We start from the raw sequence: 21700 nt of genomic DNA, 5'->3' as shown, positions 1-21700 counted from the left end.
ACTTGTTTTTGATGTATTAGTGTATCTTTGGAAACAAATGACATAACAGCTCATTTCTGTGACCCAAGGCACTATACATGTACGTATACAAAAATCTTTTCAAACTGCTTCAGCAAAACAAAGGATTGCCTCTGTTACTGGAGGGAAAAGATAACATGGTAATGGTTAACTTGATCACTTAACCTCCCTAAAAAACATACCTCTGCTTTCAGTAACAAGAAAGAGGTATCAATACTAAAGAAAACGCAAGCTCCAAATCCTATTCTAGGTGAAGAACTTTTGTTACTTAGGGGGGGAAAAAGAAGAAAAGTGAGTGACCCTTAAAATACTAAGACAGACGTATTACACTCCTTCATGCTTAACAACACTTTGGCAAAGTACTACTTAATGAATAACTTTGGAAAGTCAACAATTTTATGCTACACATAAAATAAGCTGGAATTGAGAGTTATTTTCAGTTAGCTTATTGGAAAAATTGGTCCTGGTATTCTTAACATCTGTCCAACTATGATGGAACTCCTGAACAATGTCAGGTACTAATCTCCCTCATGAAGTCTTCTTTAAAACACTTTCCGTTCCATTCCTCTGTTAATTAAAAGGCATGACTGGATACAATATTAGTCCCTAGGTCTCCTTCCTTCAGGGAATTTTAGCAGCAAACCTCACTTAATTATCAGAATGCAGAAGTTAATTCCCAATGTGGGTTGGCGCTGGGCATGAGTGCCAATTCTGTCACATTCCAGTATTTGCTGACCAGGATGGCACCGAGGAGCCTAATCCACACACAAAATGTTGTGTGATGATGCTAACATTTTCCTGGCTCATCTCCTAGGATGTCAAGGCATTCTGCGGTTTCCAGTACTACCCTAGAGGAGTCAGTTTAGATCCAAAACACTTAAGACATACTTTCAGAGGGGCCACTCAGAGCTCGGAAGACTTTAGGTAGACAGCTAGCTAGCTCTCTTTGGAGGATTCCAAAGTCCTCAGAGATACAAGGTTCCAAATAAACTAGAAGAGGAATAAGAAAACATACACCTTCCTGGGAGCCTGCAACAATTTAACAAAAATAAGTGCAAAAAGTCTACAGAAAAAAATGAGAAAGTCATAAAATTGTGTTTCTGGTGTGTGCACGTGTATGTTAAGTCAGCCTGACTTCTGGTGTGTGTGTGCCTGTGTGTTAAATCAGCCTGAAAAAGACAAAGGAAAAGGCCTTGGAAGTTGTAATTATAGAAAATTGCTCAGGTGACTTCATCCCACCCACACGCTTTTGATTTTCAAAAAGTATGACGAGTGCTTTTTAAGTTACTGTTCCGGAAAGACTGCAGCTGTTCAGCACAGATTTCACATGCTCAGTTAAGAACACTATTTTATCAACATAAAGGTTAATGGCTGCTAAATGAGGGTAGCAATTTCCAACATGAGTACTGTAAATTCACATTAGCATTCATTCTATTTAAAGATACAGACGCAGAAGGATCAACTGGCCCTTGGCATGAACAGTAAAATAATAATACAAAGAAAGGTTCATAATCCCCCCAACTTCCACCCAAGATTTTTAGTTTCCCTTTAGAAAACATTACATCTGTGTCTAAGGACATGGGCACAGAGGCGTGTGTCATGACAGTAACACTGCATTTAAAGGACCCACAGCAAATCAAGTCAGGAAAACAGCAAACTTTGAAAGACACCTGCCCCTCCCACTGCCCCCCACATCCCCACCCGACTCCATCCCCTGCCCCTCCTTCTCAAGTGTTCTCCCCCACGACCAGAGGGGCACTACACTGGAGCTAGGCACACCATAGGTGTGCAGCACCACAACAACTCCTACTAGATATGGTTTGGCAGGGCCAATTTACAAAATTAATCTCCCTTCCCAATTCTGCCATTATTCTTCTCCCTTAAGCAAGCAACCCTATAGCTGTTTTCCTTTTCCTTTATTTCCTATACCCAATCTATCAAGTCCTGTCATTTCTTCCTCGAAAATGTCTCTCAACTACGCTCTTCCTTTCACTGTCCCCACCCCAGTCCAGACTCTCAACAGCTCATCACTAGAAAACTACAACAGTCTCCTAACTGCTATGCCCACTTCTGGCTACTGTCACACGAATCACCCACAAAACACAGCTTTCAACATGTCAACACTCTGCTGTCTATTGCAACAAACAAAACTACAACTGCTTCTTACAGCATCTCCTCCAAATTCCTCTCCCTCGTTTTTAGGGGCAGCCATAATCTGGCCACAATTTAGCTTTCCCACCTTACTTCTCACTCCTCCTCAAGATGCACCTTCCTCTTTGAGCAAGCACTTACCTCACTGTCTCCACGCCACCTCCCCAAGAGCAGCATGCTCGCGGTCCACTTGGCTCAAACTATCCTCCCACCCAGGAATTCCTTCCTCCACCCGTCCCAGCCCAAGCCAACACATCCCACCCAAATCCTGCCTGTTCTTTTAGGCTCAGCTCAATTGCTAATTCCTCTACATAACTGTTTTCCATGATTACGGTCCACCCCTTCCAGCGTGATGAAAAGAACTGGGTCTTTGGAATATGACAGACCTAAGTTTAAACGTCTGTGGAAGCTGAACAAGTGGTCTAATGTCTCTCTCATAGCTCAGCATTCTCACCTACAAAATGAGGATGATGTTAATACCTCCTTCACAGGACTGTTCTGAAGATTAAAAAAGACTGCATGGAGAGAAACTAGCGTAGCACTTGGTACCCGGGAACCAGGCGCTCAACAAATGGTAGGTATTATAACATGACATAGTAGCTGAGCACTATGCTTCGAAAATCCTAGGCTTTAAGTAGATAATGATGGGGTTTTTTCCTACTAGGTTGTAACACTCCTCAAGTGCAAAAATACTGTCACGTCCAGTTGCAGCTGACTTATTTAATAATTTCAATTTCCTGGACAGCCAAGAAATAGGGAAAGGGCCTACAGGTCACCCAAATAATTATTATAAATTCCATGCATTAATGCCAATGTATTTTAGTAACAGGAAACCCTTCAGACCGCCCCTACAGGCTTACTGATTTTTATTTTGGTTTCCAAGCCAACAGGAGCAAACTGGAGGGTGGCTGCTATTTGCTATCAGCAAGGGAGACAACAGAAAAACTAGAAAAAGTAAATATACACACCTGATCTGTACAAAATTGTAAACAAAATCAAGTCCAGCAGCCAAAGCTTCTGTTCTGATTGGGGTATTAGAAAGTATTGTTTCAGAGATAAAGTAGCCCTAATGTTAAAAAATACAGAGAGAAACATACAAAGTTAAAATAATGGCAGTCTAAGGCCAATGATCATAATTATTAAAGTTAGAAGGAATTTTTTGCACAATTAGAGCAATTATTTGTTGAACCCCTGATATACACCAAATACATACTACACATTAGCCATGCTGCTCACACAAATTAATCCTCCCATTAACCCCCTGAGGTAGGTTTTAGCATCCTTATTTTACAGAGGAGGAAAACAGGGCTCAGAGAGGTTAAGTGACTTGCCCAAGATCATATGGCCAATGTGCGACATTTTCTGACCCTGAACTCACTCCAAAGTCTCTGCTCTTTTCCCACTATGCCACCCTGCCCCTCCACACTCTCGTGAATTTCAAGAATTGATTCTAAGTTCTGAAAGAGGATCCTTCCAGTTCCGTTTAGTCATATCTAGTAACTGAGAGTTCATTACTTTGCAAGACAGCATATTTTGAGACCAGTCAGATCTAGGTTAAGAACATCTGTTTGGCTACTTTCTAGCTGCACAACATTCAACAAATCAATGTCTTCGCACAGCAGTTTCCTTATCTATAAAATGGGACTGAAAAGTACACATAAGACAAGCCTGCTGTGAGGATCAAATGTGAGATGCTGCATGAAAAGTGCTTGGCTCACTGCCTGACGTAATAGCTCAATAAGTATTACCATTAAAATGATTATTAGAGAAAGTTCTTTATATCAAACCAAACTCTACCTCCAAATAATTTCTCCTCATTGGCCTCAGATCTGATCACTGGGACTTCACAAAAGTAGATCAGATCTTTATCTATTTGGCAGGCATTTAATATTAGAAGAGAGACATGTTCCCTTAACTCATCTCTTTTCCAACCTAAAAACTCTTATCTGCTTCAAGACTTCTTTCCATGACGAGGTTTCCAGACAAGGACCTTCTGGTCACTCTATTCAGATATACCCTAGTTTATAAACATCTTCTTAGACAAGGCACCCAGGATACTCTCGCAGGTTTAGAGTGACCAGTGCCAGGTACTGGGCCTGAGACTACTGCTTCCACTTTCTGATCTTGATATCAATAAAAGCCCCCACTGAATTGCTGTTGGGCCTGTTTTCCCATATCTTGTCCCTATGCAACTGATTGTTTTTAATCTAAATGCAGGACTAATGTCAATAAACGTCATATTGCTTTTAAATGTCACTGTGGTTTCAGCCCATCTTTCAAGTCTGTTGAGATAATTTTGAACCTTGGATTTGTTATCCATCATGTCAGATATTCCTTACAACATTTTAGCATCTGCAGATTTGATTAATATGCCTCCACCTCTTTATTTAAGGTCAATCAACAAATCTTTAATGAGTATCAGGTATGTCCAGGGTCCCTTGGTAGGAGCTAAGTCAACTGACAGGATGTTGAGCAAGATAGAAGTAAAAGTCAGAACCCTGTGGCATCTTACTTGTGATCTTCTTGGGAGCTTATCTTGAAAAATTTTAGTTGGCAAAGATAAGGCTGATGGAGGCACGATAACAGTTTATAAATATTTTTAAAGGGAGTAAGCTCTGTAGGTACAAAGAATTGGAACCAAGAGATGGAACGTTACAGTGATGCACATTTTGGAATCATCTCTCCTCTTTCAATTGCCCCCTTTCCCCCCATCCCTTCTCTCTTTAAAGGGAATACTTTTTTCTATGTCTAAGCTTCTGGAACCTCTTCTGTTCTCCACAGTTCATTAAACATGGCAGTTTAGTAATTTCATCTACAAATTCTTTCAGTTCCCTGGACTGCAGGGGTGTGGAAGGGGTGGAGGGACAGAGTGAGGGTGAAGAGACAAGCACTAGAAAATAATGCATTTTGATCAGCTAAGTGCATTTACGATGTCTTCCACGTGGGATTTTAGCTACTCCTTTTCTCTCTCATTTCCAGTTACTTATCTTACTTCTTGACAGAAAATACGGAAGCAAAGAGGTGTTAAATAGTTCTGCTCTGTCATACGTTAATATGACCTCAGCTGGCACAAGAAGCTGACTCCATCTACTTACTGCTGCTTTTGCTCTCAAAAAAGCTTTTTGTATTTCTAGTTATCTTTCATGGCCCTCACCTCAGAAGCCTGTTTATCCCAGCTTTTATATATCCTGACACTATCCATTCAAGTCCATATCACTTTTTCATACCTGTCTTTGGTTACATTTGCTCCTTTCTACATTTAGCACACACACTTTTAAAACCAGAGCATTTGGAATGTTCTCTGCCCAGCCACAGTGATCACTTCAAATATCTTGCCTTTTTCTTTCTCATCATCACAATTTGTGTAAAGACGTATCATATCAATTTAGAGAAAGTAAAAAAGATGATGAAGGAGATGGTTTGAGACAAACTTACATTCTAGTGGGGTGAACTATGAGAAAGTAAGCTTTACGAGAGCAAAGACTTCACATTTTGCTAGAGGCTCACCTACCAGAACAGTGCCTGGAGCTCTGAGTAGCCATTCACATACTTGTGGAATAAAAGAACAATCAAAATCTTAAAGAATGGTAAGATTTTACCAGGCCACAATGGAGAAGCCAGCTTTCAGACAGAACAGCATAAGGCCTGGAGATGCTAAAGCAAACGGAGCAGTCCAGTCTGGAGCTCAACACACACGCACACAATAGGAGACGAGGACAGAAAGACTTTCTGCGATCTTCAGGTCAAGCTGAGAAGCTCAGATCTGAATCTGGCAGGCCGTATGGAGCAACCATTCTGAGCGGGAATCACATAACTTGAGATAGGCTTAAGAAAGATTCTGGCAGAGGTGGGCAAAATTAATTAGAAAGAACTATAAATGTTCATTAAAAATGTCTGTATTTGTACAGGCCTAGGTAAAAAAAACTCTGGCTAGGGAAAGTTAATATCTTTCTACATACTTTCTATTTGAACTCAAAGTATTTGCCTCAACAACCTGTGTCCTGTCCCCATGCTGGAAGGAGTAAGAGTCAATGAGTGTCACCAAAACAAAACAAAACAAAAGTGGAGATAAAACATAACCAAAATAAAGAGGGCCCAGGACTGCAGCTTCTTGCCCGAATTTGCAATTCAGAGGAGGATTAGCTTCAACTTGCTACAAGAATTGCTTAGTTGTCTAACCAAAGGGGCTATGTTCATATCTGGGAACATTTTTTTCACGTCCATCGAATGCTTTTAATGTGAGGCTGCCTTGATATTCTGCTTCAATCTCTTCCACTATATTGGCAGGAAATGGAAAGAACAGCAGAAAGATAAAGCCTATGTGGCCACAATGTTAATGTTAGTCTTCCTCCAGGCCTTGACCAGACTTCCAAACAACTCTTACCTTTCCTTGTATGTGCCCCTTATGAGTCTGGTTTCCTTTCCATAATATTCACGCTTTGCCCTATTTTTCCTTATTGCATTGCTGTGGAACATTGCCTGACACAGTGGTTTTACTAATATGCTTATCTACTACTGCTCAATGACCACAGCCAAAGAAAACAGTAGCTGTCATGATGAAATTTATTTACAGATATATTTCTTCTGCTTTTGGATATTAACTATCCCTGGCTAGCAGTTCCTCTTTGTTGATTTCATGCCGTCTAAATTAGCAGCAGCCATGACACCGCTGTCTTATTTAGGTTTGGGGCAGGTCTTAAAATAGAATTTTCACTCTCCCTTCAACGGTGTGATTTTTATCTCTGGTCATTGCCACCAAATGTTTGGCAAGTGTGGTCCACAATATGGTTTAAAGTCTCAGGAAAAACACCTCAACATTTTAATTAAGTACTGTAGTAAGAATAAACATACGTAGTGGCAATACATAGGATACCATAATAAATACTGCATTAATGTATATATATTAAAACACGGTGCTAATAAAAAGACACTAAAAGGAGTCTCAGTAAATTTTACAATATTTGACATTACAGCTCACTAATTGCATATAAGATGGCAATCTCGTTATCCCCAAAAACACTAAACAGAAATTAGCAAACAAAATAAATATCCTTAACAGATGGCAAGAGCTCTGTGTCTGTTGACTATGATATGGCAAGGGCTCTTCTCTGGCTCCCTGATCTGGGTTCTGTCCTGTTAAACATTTTTCAGTGACTTGAATGAGGTCACTCATAGTAGGTTAATCATGAGGGTTCAAAAAATGCCTCAGCAAGCTAGAAGCACAGGTTACATCTGACACAGACCTACAGATGATTATAAAGTCTTGCACTGAAGGTCCAAAAAACTATCTGAAGAAATACAGATTGAGGGCAGTGTGGCTTAACATCAGCACATGTGAAAAAGACTTCGGGGTTTTAGATGACTCAATATGACTTAAATGAATGTGGCTGCCAAATAAACGACTTCAAACTTGGGCTGTATTAAAAGAAATACAGCATGCAGAGCAAGGCAGAAGATCCAGGTCATACCTGGAATACTCTGTTCAGTGCTCAAGCTCACACTCTAAAAAAAGGGCCAAAATGGAGTACGTTTAGGTTTCAGATCAGAGGGCTGGATGCACAAAAGCATGTTATACAAAGATCTGAAACTGTTAGCCTAGAGAAGAGACTGTGCAATTTTTAAATGAACATATATTATTTTTACAATCAGAATAAAGATATTTCCCTTTTGGAGAAAAATATTTAAATAATGCCCACTGTTGAAGAGGATATTATGAAACTGATATGTTCAGCCACTAATGATCTTACTATGAACTGGTTTATTAAACCTTTTGGTAAACAATCCTGTCAACATTGTTACAGCCACAAAACTGTTGTTATAGTGGCTTTCTAGACAAACTACGGTAGATTCAAAAGATGTAATACTAATCAGCAATAAAAAGGAACAAACTACTGGTACGACCACGTAGATGCATCTCAAATGCATTATACTAAGTCAAAGAAGCCAGACTCAAAGGGCCACGTACCATATGATTCCATTTAAATGACGTTCTGGAAAAGGCAAAACTATAGGGACAGAAAACAGATCAACAGTAGTCAGAAGTCGAGGTAAGAGGTGAACCTGGCTACAAAGGGACATAGAAAAAGCTTTGGGGAAGGATGGAACTATTTTACATCTTGAACGTTAGGGTGGTTACACAACTGTACAGAAACATCAACATTCACAGAACTATACATTGAAATGGGTAAATTCTACCATATTTAAATTATATCTTAACTTAAAAAAAAGAAAAATGGAAAAAAGAGAAAATCTTGAAGACAACCAGAGAAAAGAGATACACTACATGCAGAGGAACAAAGATGAGAATTATCATTTAAAAATTAAGGAGAAATAAAGGCTTTTTCACACCAAGAAAAACTGAAAGAATTCCTTACCAAAAGATCCATACTACAAGAAATGTTAAGGCAAGTTCCTCAGGCAGAAGGAATATGATATCAAATAGAAACCTGGATCTACAGAAAGAAATGAAGATCTCCAGAAATGGCTGAAATGAAGGTAAATATGAAATACGTTTTTTTTTTATTTTTAATAGCTCTAAATAATTGTCTAAAGCAGGGGTCAACAAAGTATGGCTCAAGGGCCAAATCTCACCCACTTCCTGTTTTTGTAAGTCAAGTTACATTGGAACACAGTAACACCCATTCTTTTATGTATTGTCTACGGCTGCTTTCACGCTACGACGACAGAGTTGAGTAGCTGAGACAAAGACCAGATGTCCTACAACGCCTAAAATACTTATTATCAGGCCGTTTACAGAAAAAGTTTGCTGCCCCTGGTCTAAAGCAAAAATAGCAATGTATTGTGGGTTTATAGCATATGTAAAAGAAAAATGTATAACAACAATAGCACAAAATATGATGAGGAAATTGGAGTATAAAAACCTTCCTGTGATAAAAACCCTACACTATATGTGAAGTGGTGATTAATTAAAGATGTGTATTATAAATCCTAGGGCAACCACAAAAAATATTTTAAGATTTAAATAATAAGCCAATATTGGAAATAAAAATTGGATTCATAAAAGGATTTGATTAATGCTAAAGTAGATAGAAAAAGAGGGAAAAAGGAATAAAGAACAGATGCTGCAAAGAGAAAACAGCAAGATGGAAGAGTCTAATCCAACTATATTGAAATTACATTGACTGGAAGAAGGCTAAAGATATTGTTTAAAAAGACATAAGTTTTTTAAGATGAATAGAAAAGCAAGACTCAACCATATGCTGTCTAGAAGAGACCCACTTTAAATATAAACACATAGCTAGATTAAAAGCAAATGGACAGGACAGGTACGACTTCTTGTTGTAGCCAAGTGAGGCACTCAACAAATCCTCTCCACAAAAACCAACTAAAAAGCTGGACAAAATTCATAAAAATAACCATTGTGAGGCTTGAGCAATCAACCAAAGGCATACAATAATCTGAGAAGCACTTATGTCTAAAAAACCAGATGAACTGGTAAGAACAGTGGAAATCTGTGGCATTCTGACTGAGGCTTCTATCCCTCCTGCCTCAGTTGAAGCGGATGTTGTGCCTGAATGTGGCAGGTTCTAAGAATAAGTAGCTTTTCTCCTGCAGTAGGAAGAGGCTCAGTTGATTTGGAGCAGTGAGTAACACCCACGGCCAGCAGTGGTATCAGTGGAATTGACTATCTCAGAGACAGGCAAGTGGGAAGGACCAAAAGCTCCACTAGCACAAGGTTGTGATTACACTTAGGGCAAGCTTATTTCTGGGTGAAGATGTGTGCATTTACAGCAAAGACCCAAGAGGGTCTAACAAGTCACACACTCCTGGCTGACAACGAGGCTATGTGCATGCTAAGAGGAGAGGTAAAAGGGCTCGTCGGAATGTAAAAGATGGGAGAGGCTTGAAAACAACCTGAACTTTGAATGCGCTACTTACCACACACAGATCCACTGGCAGATGACAGAAACCTTACTGGATCAAGGTGATTGAGAACAACCTCTGTTCAATCACTGGCTTACTAGTAAGCCATGTAGACACAGGGACAACCCCTGGGAAAGCAGACTTAAAAATAAAAACAAGTTTAAAAAATGAGCAGTGACATCAATGGCCACACATCACAGGGAAGACAGATTTCATAGGTTTAGCAAGCAAGTTTGTTACTAGACAAAGAAACAACAAACAAACAAAAAAGTAACAACAGGATATGTTAATTAGCTTGATTGTGGTGATTATTTCACAATGAATATATATCAAATCATCAAATTGTACACTTTAAATACATACAATTTTTAATTGTCAAATATTCCTCAATTTAAAAAAACAAAACAACAAAAATCCTGGGGAGATCGGAATCCAGCGCTGCTGTATTATCTAAAATGTCCAGTTCCCAACAAAAAATTATAAGACATACAAAGAAACAGGGAAGTGTAACTCATACTCAAGAAAAAAGCAGCCAAGAGAAACTGCCTCTGAGTATCCCAGAAACTGGATATAGCAGACAAAAATTTCAAAGCAGGGCTGGCCCAGAGGTGTAGTGGTCAAGTTCGCATGCTCTGCTTTGGCGGCCTGGGGTTGGCAGGTTTGGATCCCAGGTGTGGACCTACACACCGCTTATCAAGCCATGCTATGGTAGCATCCCACGTACAAAATGGAGGAGGATTGGCACAGATGTTAGCTTAGCAACAATCTTCCTAAGCAAAAAGAGGAAGACTGGCAATGGATATTAGCTCAAGGTGAATCTCCCTCACCAAAAGAAAAAAGAAAAAAATTTGAAGGAACAAACAAATTAAAAAAAAATTCAAAGTAGTTAATATATTTCAAAGTTCACAGAACTACAAGATATCACAATGAAAGAAAGAAAAGTATGGCAACAATGAATCTACAAAGAGAGATTCTCCATAAGGAAACAGAAATCCTGGAGTTGAAAACTACAATAACTGAAATGAAAAATTCACGAGAGCAGTTCAACATCAGTTTTGAGACAGCAGGAGAAACAACCATTGAACCTAAAAACAGAAATTATCCAACCTTAACAACTGAAAAAAAGATTGAAGAAAAATGAACACAGCTTCAGAGATCTGTGCAACAACATCAAACATACCAACACTTACACAATGGGAATCCCAGAAGGAGAAAAGAAAACAGTATACCAAATCTGATGAAAATATTAATCTACACATTTAAGAAGCTCAATAATCTCCAAGTAGGAAAAATACAAAGAGATCAACACCTAGATATATAACAAACTGTTGTTAAGCCGGCGGCAAAGAGAAAATCTTGAAAACAGCAAGAGGAAAACGACTTATGTGAAACGATGCAGGCTAGAAAATAATTGAATGCCATACAAAGTACTGGCAAAAAAATTTTGTCAACCAAGAATTCCACATCCAGCAAATTTATCCTTCAAAACTAAAGATAAAACAAAGACATGCACATAAACAAAAACAGAAAATTCATTGCTAGTAGATCTCTATTACAAGAAATACTCAAAGAAGTCTCTTCATGCTGAATGAAAATGACACCAGTTGGTGACTCAAAGCCACAAGAAGAAATGAGGAACACCAAAAATAGTAAATATGTGGGTTAATATAAAAGATTCCATAAATATTTTTACTCATTTCTTCTCTTAACTTTCTTAAAGATGTAAACATTTTTAAAGCCATAACTATGACACTATATTTTGGGGCTTACAATATATATATTTTAATATATTTATATTTTTAGATATAGATATTATATAGATAGATGTTACAGATATTATTTATGATACTAGCACAAAGGAGAGGAAAAGAACAGAGCTATATTGGAGCAAAGCTTATATATTTTACTACAATTGTTAGTATTAATCTGAAGTAGATCGTGATAAATTAACATGCAAATTGTAACCCTTAGAGCAACCACTAAGGAAACAACTTCAAAAAATATATGGTTAAAAAAATAAACAGAGGAGTTAAAACAATACACTAAAAACTTTAATATGAAAGAAGGTAGTCCAGGAGGAAACAGAGGAACAAAAGAGACAAGGACTGAATGTATGGAAAAGAAATAGCAAAAAGGCAAAATGCAGAGAGTAGGTAAAGAGGGTTATACTGGACAAAACAGCAAGATCCACCTACACGCTTTCTATAAGAGATACATCTTAGATTCAAAGACACAAATGTGTTGAAAGTAAAAGAATGAAAAAAGAGATACACGATACAGAGAACCATAAGAGAATGGCTATATTAATATCAGATAAAACAAATTTTAAGACAAAGAGTATTATTAGAGACAAAGGAGATTTCATAATAATAAAGAGTGAGTACCTTAGGAAGATACAATATGTATAAATGTATACACACCTAACAATATAGCCTCAAAACAAATGAAGGGATAACTGATAGAACTGAAAGGAGCAATAGACAATTCAACAATAACAGGTGAATAATTCAGTACTTCACTGTCAGTAATCAATAAAACTAAACAGAAAGTTAGTAAGGATATAGAACAATTGAACACTATCAACCAACTTGACATAACTGACACATATAGAACACTCCATCCCATGACTGCAGAGTACACAATCTTTAGAAGTGCACATGGTTTACACCTTTCACAAAAATTAACTCAAAATGGATCAAAGAGCTAAAGGTAAAATGCAAAACTATAAAACTCTTAGACAATAACAAGAGAAATTCCAGGGGACCCTGGGTTTGGTGATGAGTTTTTATAGATAAACTATCAAAAGGACAATCCATGAAAGAAAAAATTAGGCTTCATAAAATAAATTAGACTTAATTAAAATTAAAAACTTTCTGTTCTGCGAAAGACACCATTAAGAGAATGAAAAGACAAGCCGCATAAAGCAGCAAAACACATATGTAATAAAGGACTGGTATCCAAAATATACAAAGAACTTTTAAAACGCAACACAAGAAAATAAACAACCCAATTAAAAAATGGGCTAAAGACACCTCACCAAAGATGATATACAGATAGCAAATAACCACATGAAAAGAGATTCAATATCATCTATCACTAGGGAATTGCAATGGTAAGACACCACTACAAACTTATTAGAATGGTTAACATCCAAAACAATGACACCAGCAAATGCTGGCAAGGCTATAGAGCAACAGGAACTCTCATTCACTGCTGATAGAAATGCAAAACGGTACAGCCTCTTTGGAAGACAGTCTGGCAATTTCTTACAAAACTAAACACACTCTTAACAGATGATCAGGAATCATGCTCCTTGATTTACCCAAATGAATTGAAAAGATCCACACAAAAATCGGCACGTGAATGTTTATAGCAGTTATATTACAACTGCCAAAACTTGGAAGCAACCAACATGTCCTTCCACAGGTGAATGGATAAACAAACTATGATACATCCAGACAATGGAATATTATTCAGCAATAAAAAGAAATAAGCTAGCAAGACACAAAAAGATATAGAGAAATCTTAAATGTATACTGCAAAATGAAAGAAGCCAATCTAAAAAGGCTACATACTGTATGATTCCAACTATACAATATTCTGAAAAGGAAAAACTATGGACACAGTAAAAAGATCGGTGGTTGCCAAGGGTTCTGAGAGTAGGGCAGGAGGGGTGAACAGGTGGAGTACAGAGGATTTTTAGGGAAATAAAGCCATTCTGTATGATACAGATGTAGTGGTATATATATGTCATTATACATTTGTCACAACCCATAGAATGTACAACACCAAGAGTGAATCCTAAAGTAAACTATGGTCTTTAGTTAATAATAATACATCAAACTGGTATCATCAATTCTAATAAATGTACATTAATGCAAGAATGTTAATAATAGGGAAAACTGGAGGGAGAGTGATTAAGGAAGTACATGGGAACTCTCGTACTTCCTGCTCAATTTTTCTGTAAAAATAAAACCTGTTAATTTTTTTTAAAGTGCACATGGAACATTTTCCAAGATAGCCCATATACTAAGCCATAACACAAGTCTCAATAAACAGGATTTAAATCCTAGAAAGTATAATCTCTGACCACAATGAAATTAAATTATAAATCAAAAATTGAAAAAGATTTGGGAAATCTCAAAATATTTTTAACTTCAACAACATACTTCTAAATCACCCATGGGTCAAAGAAGAAATAGAAATGGACACTAGAAGTGTTTTGAACTGAATGAAAATGAAAACACATACCAAAATTTATGAGATACAGCTAAAGCAGTGCTTAAAGGAAAATTTATAGCTTTTAAATGTCTATTTCAGAAAAAAGATGTCAAATCAATAAACTAAACTTATACCACAAGAAACTAGAAAGAGAAGAGCAAATTAAATCCAAACCAAGCAAAAAAGGAAAATATAAAGATTACGGTAGAAAGCAATGAAACAGAAAACAGAAAAACAATAGAGAAAATCAGTGACACCAAAAGTTGATTTGCTGAACAAATCAACAAAACTGACAAATCTATAGCCAAACTGACAAGAAAAAAGGAGAAAAGACTCAAATGACAAAAGTCAGGAATGGAAGAGGGACATCACTATTGGCCTCAGGGAAATTTAAAGGATTAAAAGGGAATATTATAAAAAACTTTATGCCAACAAATTAGATAACTTAAATGAAATAAACAAATTCCTAGAAAGACAAAAATTACCAAAACTGACTCAAGAAGAAATAGAAAATCTGAATAGACTTATACCAAGTAAAGAAAGCCTCAGGCCCAGTAGCTTCACTGTGAATTATATCAAATATGTAAAGAAAAAATAATAACAATCCTTTACAAACTCTTTCAGAAAAGAGAGGAAGAAATACTTCCCGACTGACTTTATGAATCCAGTATCACCCTCATACTAAAGGCATCACAAGGAAAACAAAACAAAAACTAAAAACTAATCCCTTGTTTATGATAGGTCAAAAACATCTGAATGTCCAGATATGTGCATTCAAACCTTCCCTTTATTCTAAACATTTAAAGTACAGGAGTATATATATTTTTAAAGTAGTCTTTGCTGAGGATTAAAAAAACTTCCAAGATTATAAGTATATATAAAATTCAGGCATTGATTTTAGAACCTAATTATGCCAACACCTCTACAAACAGGAGATGTTCTGTTGTTCTGGGCCAACAGCGTAATCTAAGTTAAGATGACAAAATATATAAGGAAAGCCCATAGGCAAAATTCTGTAAGAAAGCATTTCTTATTGAAATACAGACTATGGGTTGATGGTAAAGCCCCGGGACGCCTCATTAGATTACTGTGAACATCCTGAAAAGGGGGATGAGGGTATTAAATAACAGTTTGAAGAGTCAAAGTTCAAGTGGCCTTAAAGGCCAGGACATTGGCGAAATTTATCTATTAACTACAATATGTATAGAGGTGTTAAAATGGACTCAGGGTCCTCAGAAGTTCGACTTCCCTGTCTTCAACGGCACTCACTCTTGCCTTAAGCCATCCTAGCAGATTACTCTAAAAAGTATACAATGTAGGAGATTCTAAAACCTTTCTTCTAACACCTGCCCTTTCAGGAGAAAACAGTCCAAATACAGCATTGTAATCTTTTCTAAGACAATATTATACTTTTAAACTTTTTATATTTAAAATAATTTAACTTTCAGAAAATTTGCATAAAGTATAGATAGGTTCTATGTCCTTCACCAGCTTCCCCTAATATTAACATAGTACAGAACCATAGTACAATTATCAAAGCCAGGAAATTAACATTGGCACAATACAATTAACTAAGCTACACACCTTATTCAAATTACCATTTTTTCCACTAATGTCCTTTTCCATTCTAGGATCCAATTCAGGACCCCACACTGCATGTCTCCTTAGTTTCCTCCAATCTATGACAACTTTTCATGGCTTCTCGGCCTTTTGGCTAAGATCAAATGTAGTATGACCATTCGTGAGTCATTCCTTGTCTTTCATGACTTTGACTTATGAAGAACAGTGGTCAGTTATTTTGTGGACTGTCCCTAATATTTTTTTCTGATTTAATAATATTATCAACAAGCATCATTTACTGAGGGTTTACTAAGTACCAGGCACTATGCTAAGCCCTCTATTTATATCTTTTTTTTTTTTAAGATTGGCACCTGAGCTAACAATTGTTGCCAATCTGCTTTTTTTTTTTCCTGCTTTTCCCACCCCCCCAAATTCCCCCAGTACATAGCTGTGTATTTTTCAGTTGTGGATCCTTCTAGTTGTGGCATGTGGGACGCCGCCTCACCATGGCCTGATGAGTGGTACCACGTCCACGCCCAGGATCCAAACCCTGGGCCACCGAAGCATCTCGTGAACTTAACCACTCAGCCACGGGGCCGCCCCCCTACATTATAACTTTTAAACACAGGCGTTCTTAATAGACTTTGGAGCAGAAGCATTTTAAAATCACAGAGTAATCATCTTTAATTCACCCTTCTTCAAGTGCTAGTGTTCTGTAAATTACAAAGCATTGCCCAATATATTCTTCTTCCACCCCAATATTTTTTAACATACCCCCCTAAAAAACTATTAAGTCCAACTATAAGCCTTAAATTCATGGCGCTTGAATTCTTACCTTTCTGAATCTTTGCTGCCTGCATTTTCCACCCTTGAACCTTGGTGCATTACTTTCTTCACTTGTACCTGCCCTCCCTTTTCATCTAAATACCCGTTCTTGAGGACACCTCTTATCACTGCCTCCAGCTCCCAAGAGCTGCCGATCCTCTGAAATCCCACAGAATTTAACGACTACGGTACTCATTTGGTACATGCACACTACCCTGAGCTGTGGGCTTATGTTTCTGTAGATTCTTGTCTCCCAAATGAGACTTTTTGAGAGGAGGATTCGTGGCCTATCTTTTTTGCCCTATGGCATCTAGTATACTACCCTAATGCTTAATAACATTCACCGAATACTTACCAAGTGCCAAGCTTTGTGCTAGGACCTGAGAAATTAGAGATGATTAAGACACAATCCCAACTCTTGATAAATTTTTGGTGTAATAAATTGAGTATAGTGATAGACTGAAAACAGAGTTTTCTCTCCAAAAAATTAAGGTCACTAAAAGTTTCCTGTGGCAGTAGATTTTTTCCTTTTCTGTCCTGATAAGCACTAAAATAACTAATTATAGAATACTAATGTGTCACAGAACATGTATATTTTCCAACCAGCTTGTGCTTGAAGCAAGCTGTGACCTGGTTTTATGAGAAATCCAGATGGTACAGAGTAAACTTAATTAACCAAAGGCCTTTGCAAATATTGCCACAGGTTGTAGCAGCTTCAACTAGCTTACCAATTGTTTTAGTCTAGTGACATCTAGTGGCAAAAGCACTGTTAAAAGAGCACTGCTGTAAATTAAACTACATTAAGGGAGGCCACCTTATGAAAAAAAAATTGGCAAAATATGAGAAAGAACTATGGTATTTATTAGCAGTAAAGAATGTTTTAATGCATCTTTGGCCTATATAACTGTTAACTCCTCTCACTGGGATTTATCATTTTTCCTTCTCTTGTAGCTGGTAAATATTAACCTTGATACATCATAAGATTTACTGAAATAAAAGATATTTCAACCCTACATTAGAGAAAAGCCCTCGTTAAAAAGACTCAACGAAGAACAGAAGTGACCCCCGATTGTTATATGTCTGCTCCAAAAACACTGCAAGTCAAAACCACCTTTTTGTTTACAGATATTTGCTTATTGACACTTTCATATGTCAGTAAACATGTTTAGAAACATGTTAGAAACTTTTCATCAGCTCATTTAAGGCAAATAATTAATTATCTCTCCAAACTCATTCCTTAAAATATCACTTTGCATTTTATTGGCTTTTTGTGAAACTGAATTTTGGTAGAAAAAAATTATTTAAACACTATCAAAAACCTGTGATATTTAACAGATTCTTCTACAAATAATGAAATTCTCAATGAGACCAAAATTTAACGTACAGGTATTAAATGTGAATCATAGTTTTAATAATAGAATTCATCCCCAAATAGTAAAAACCTAATAACATATTCCAAAATACTCTTTTGATAACCACACCTCTAAAAACTATCTGGACTCATTCAGTTGAATGCTCTAACAGTCTGTAATTTCAAGTAGGATTCAAGTTCATAAACTTCTAGCTCAGTGTTTTCCAAAGTGTGGTCCATGAACCCATTTCAGAATTACCTGGAATGCTAGTTTAACATTAGGATGCCTTACTACTGAGCCTACTAAATAGGACTGAGTTTGGGGCCCTAATCAGCATTTTTAAAAAGGTTTCCCCAAGTGGCTTCTTCTGTGTAATAAAGTGTTAGAAATAATTACTATTAAGACTATGAATATAAATTCTTCTATGTTATTCTGATTCTAGTCAACCTTCCTGCTTCTCTCAGACAGAATAAGTTGTCCCATCCTTTAGGTTCTCTAAAGAGTTACACTTTATTTACAGCACTTACCAGGTTGAATCATAATTTATCTGTTAACAATATAGTTTCCCTCACTAGACTGTGAGCTCTTCATGGAAAAAAGTAACGTTTTTTGGTTTTTTATCTCTAGCCTAACAATATCTAATGAACAGCAAGAGCCCAATGAATTTGGTTACATGAATATTTGGTGTAATAAGTTGAAACATCACATTCTAATAAGAGCATGTGACTTCCACTTGTGTCCAGGAGTGAAAAACCTTACCTATTACCAATTTCAAATACTAAAAACTTACCATCAAATCAATTTGTCCAATAATCAGTTAAAATTTGGGGAGTAGGAAGAATGGAATTTTTTTAAATTCTGGGAACACATGTAAAACCTCAGTTTTCCTAAATAAACATATCAGTCTCAAATGCTAATGTTTGCAAAAATAGAATGATTTTTTTATTAAGGTACAATTGACATATAACATTAATTAGCTTCAGGTGTACAATACAGTGATGAGATTAACTGTATACGTTGCAAAATGATCAACACAATAAGTTAGTTAACATCTGTCACTATACATAAAAAAATAGAAGAATTTTTATATGTGATTTTGGAAAAGTAGAAAAATTGAAGATGATTGACAAAATTTTATACTATTCAGGCTTAGAACGTTTCTGGGCTGTCACTTCGTGGAAACTACTGACAAACTGGAGCCTTAAAAGGAAACACATTCATCTATCTTTTGAGTCATATTCCAGGAGTCACTGGCTAGCTCAGGCAGAAAACAGTGTTACTTAGAAAGCTATATCCTTGGATGCCAGCTGAAGTAAACCATGTAGATTTTGTTTAAATTCATAATATAACACAAATTAAAAACTTTAAAAAAAAAACCAAAAAAATGAATAATCAGTACATAAACTATTTGACAGTTAATTATTCCAGGAAGTTAATTTTAACATGGCTTGATAGTAAAATCAGAATTTTAATATCTAGACCAAGAAAAGAAAATAAAGCCTTACATCCTAGATACAATTTTGATCAAGAATCCTTCTGGCACATTTTAATTATATCTTTTTACTTATATAGAAGACTTCAAACCATGAATACCCTCCATGACCCGGTCCTCTCTGTGTGGCCCTCAAAGCCTGGCTCAAACGTTTCTTCCTCTGTGAAGCCTGCCTCAAATTCCCAGGTCAAAGGAATGACTCTCCTCCACACATGCCTAGTCTTTGGGCATCTGGCCCGTATTACTCAACTATATTTTTACGAGTTATTTACCTGTCTAAGTCACTCACAAAACTATATACTCCCAAGGGGCAGCAACCGTGTCTTATATTCTTTGCATCTCCACTGTCTGAAACACACGCTTGGCAGGTGTTTACCAACATACTGTAGAAATGAATGATCAACACAGTAATCAAAGGCTGTTGGCACGAGGCTTTTAAGTAAAATGAAAGAAGTGGTAAGGGACAAAAAATACAGATTCAAAAGCATCTTTTGGAGGCTCTTTGCTTCTGCCCATGAAGGATTAACTGCTATGATGCCTTCCAGTCATAAACAACTAGAAACCAGACAAAATATCTGCAACAGTCTGTGGAGAGACTGTCTAACAGGCAGTGCGGGACTCTGATCCCTGAGAGAAGGAAATAGCCAGCCCTATCGTTTCCCCAGCTTACTCCCAGAAGGCAGTTTCCAGGATGCGGACCAGGGAGGGATACCCACAAAGGGCCCAGCGGCCTCAGCGAGTGGAAGAGAGAGAGGGCAGAGTTTGGGGAGTCTAAAGCATCAGAAGTTACCCAGCAAAATATGGGAGAGGTGGGAGCTCACTAAGAGAGCACTCTGGAGACCCACACAGGGCACCCACAAACAGCCCCCACTGCACAACGAGCTGTGCATTTATGAGGAGAAATGTCACAAGGCTGGAGAAAGAACTACAGGAAAGCAATAGGCAAACATTTTCTGAAACTCATGTAGGGCTAAGAGTATGTCAGAATAAAGTACAATATCCTTTAAAGGACTAAAGCAAAATCCAGCACCTAAAAACATAAGATATACAATGTTTGGCACACAATAAAAAATTTCCAGGCATGCAAAGACGCAGGAAAATAGGACTTGTAACAAGGAGAAAGCGCATTCAATAAAAATCAGATCTAGCAATGATGGACTAGCAAACAAGAGTTAAAAGAGTTATTATAGGGCCAGCCCAGTGGTGCAGCAGTTAAGTTTGCATGCTCCGCTTCAGTGGCCCAGGGTTTGCTGGTTTGGATCCTGGATGCAGACCTATACACCGCTTATCAAGTCATGCTGTGGCAGGTGTCCCACATATAAAGTAGAGGAAGATGGGCATGGATGTTAGCTCAGGGCCAGCCTTCCAGCCTTCCTCAGCAAAAAAAAAACAAAGAGGACTGATGGCAGATGTTAGCTCAGAGCTAATCCTCCTCAAAAAAACAACCAACCAACCAAACAAATGAGTTATTATAAAAACACTCTATATGTGCAAAAAGTAGAGGAAAGCATAAGCATGATAAGCAGAGAAAATAAGACTTAAAAAAATTTTTTTTAATTTTTATTTATTAATTTTTTTTGAGGAAGATTAGCCCTGAGCTAACATCTGCTGCCAATCCTCCTCTTTTTGCTGAGGAAGACTGGCCCTGAGTTAACATCTGTGCCCATCTTCCTCTACTTTATATGTGGCATGCCCACCACAGCATGGCTTGACAAGTGTGCCATGTCCGCATCCGGGATCCGAACCAGCGAACCCCGGGCCGCCAAAGCGGAACGTGCAAACTTAACCACTGTGCCCCTGGGATGGCCCCAAATGAAGACTTTTTTTAAAAAGGAGAGGAACATCAGGCTGGCCCCATGGCCAAGTGGTTAAGTTCGCGCACTCCGCTGCAGGCGGCCCAGTGTTTCGTTGGTTCGAATCCTGGGCGCGGACATGGCACTGCTCATCAAACCACGCTGAGGCAGCGTCCCACATGCCACAGTTAGAAGGTCCCACAACTATGTACCAGGGTGCTTTGGGGAGAAAAAGGAAAAAAATAAAATCTTTAAAAAAAAAAAAAGGAGAGGAACATCTAAAGCTGAAAAATACAATTATCTGAAATTAAAAATACACTGAATGGGATTAAGGACAGTATAGACATGACAGTAAAAAAGACCACTGAACCTGGAAACATAGCAATAAAAATTATCCTAAGTGA

The 21700-nt window shown here is 37.5% G+C and overlaps 1 protein-coding gene and 1 pseudogene across 3 annotated transcripts in view; one reads left to right on the top strand and one right to left on the bottom strand.

The window, feature by feature from the left end:
* BORCS5 (BLOC-1 related complex subunit 5) overlaps nucleotides 1-21700 on the bottom strand; it is an 83004-nt gene that overhangs the window by 49719 nt on the left and 11585 nt on the right. The gene's annotated exons all lie outside the window — the stretch shown is intronic.
* LOC139083714 (U2 spliceosomal RNA) lies at nucleotides 15969-16177 on the top strand (annotated as a pseudogene).

The sequence above is a fragment of the Equus przewalskii genome, chromosome 5, assembly GCF_037783145.1.
Source record: "Equus przewalskii isolate Varuska chromosome 5, EquPr2, whole genome shotgun sequence".
Classification (NCBI taxonomy): Eukaryota; Metazoa; Chordata; class Mammalia; order Perissodactyla; family Equidae; genus Equus; species Equus przewalskii.
The sequence above is the reverse complement of the archived record's forward strand: the minus strand, read 5'-3'. Positions and strand labels throughout refer to the sequence as shown.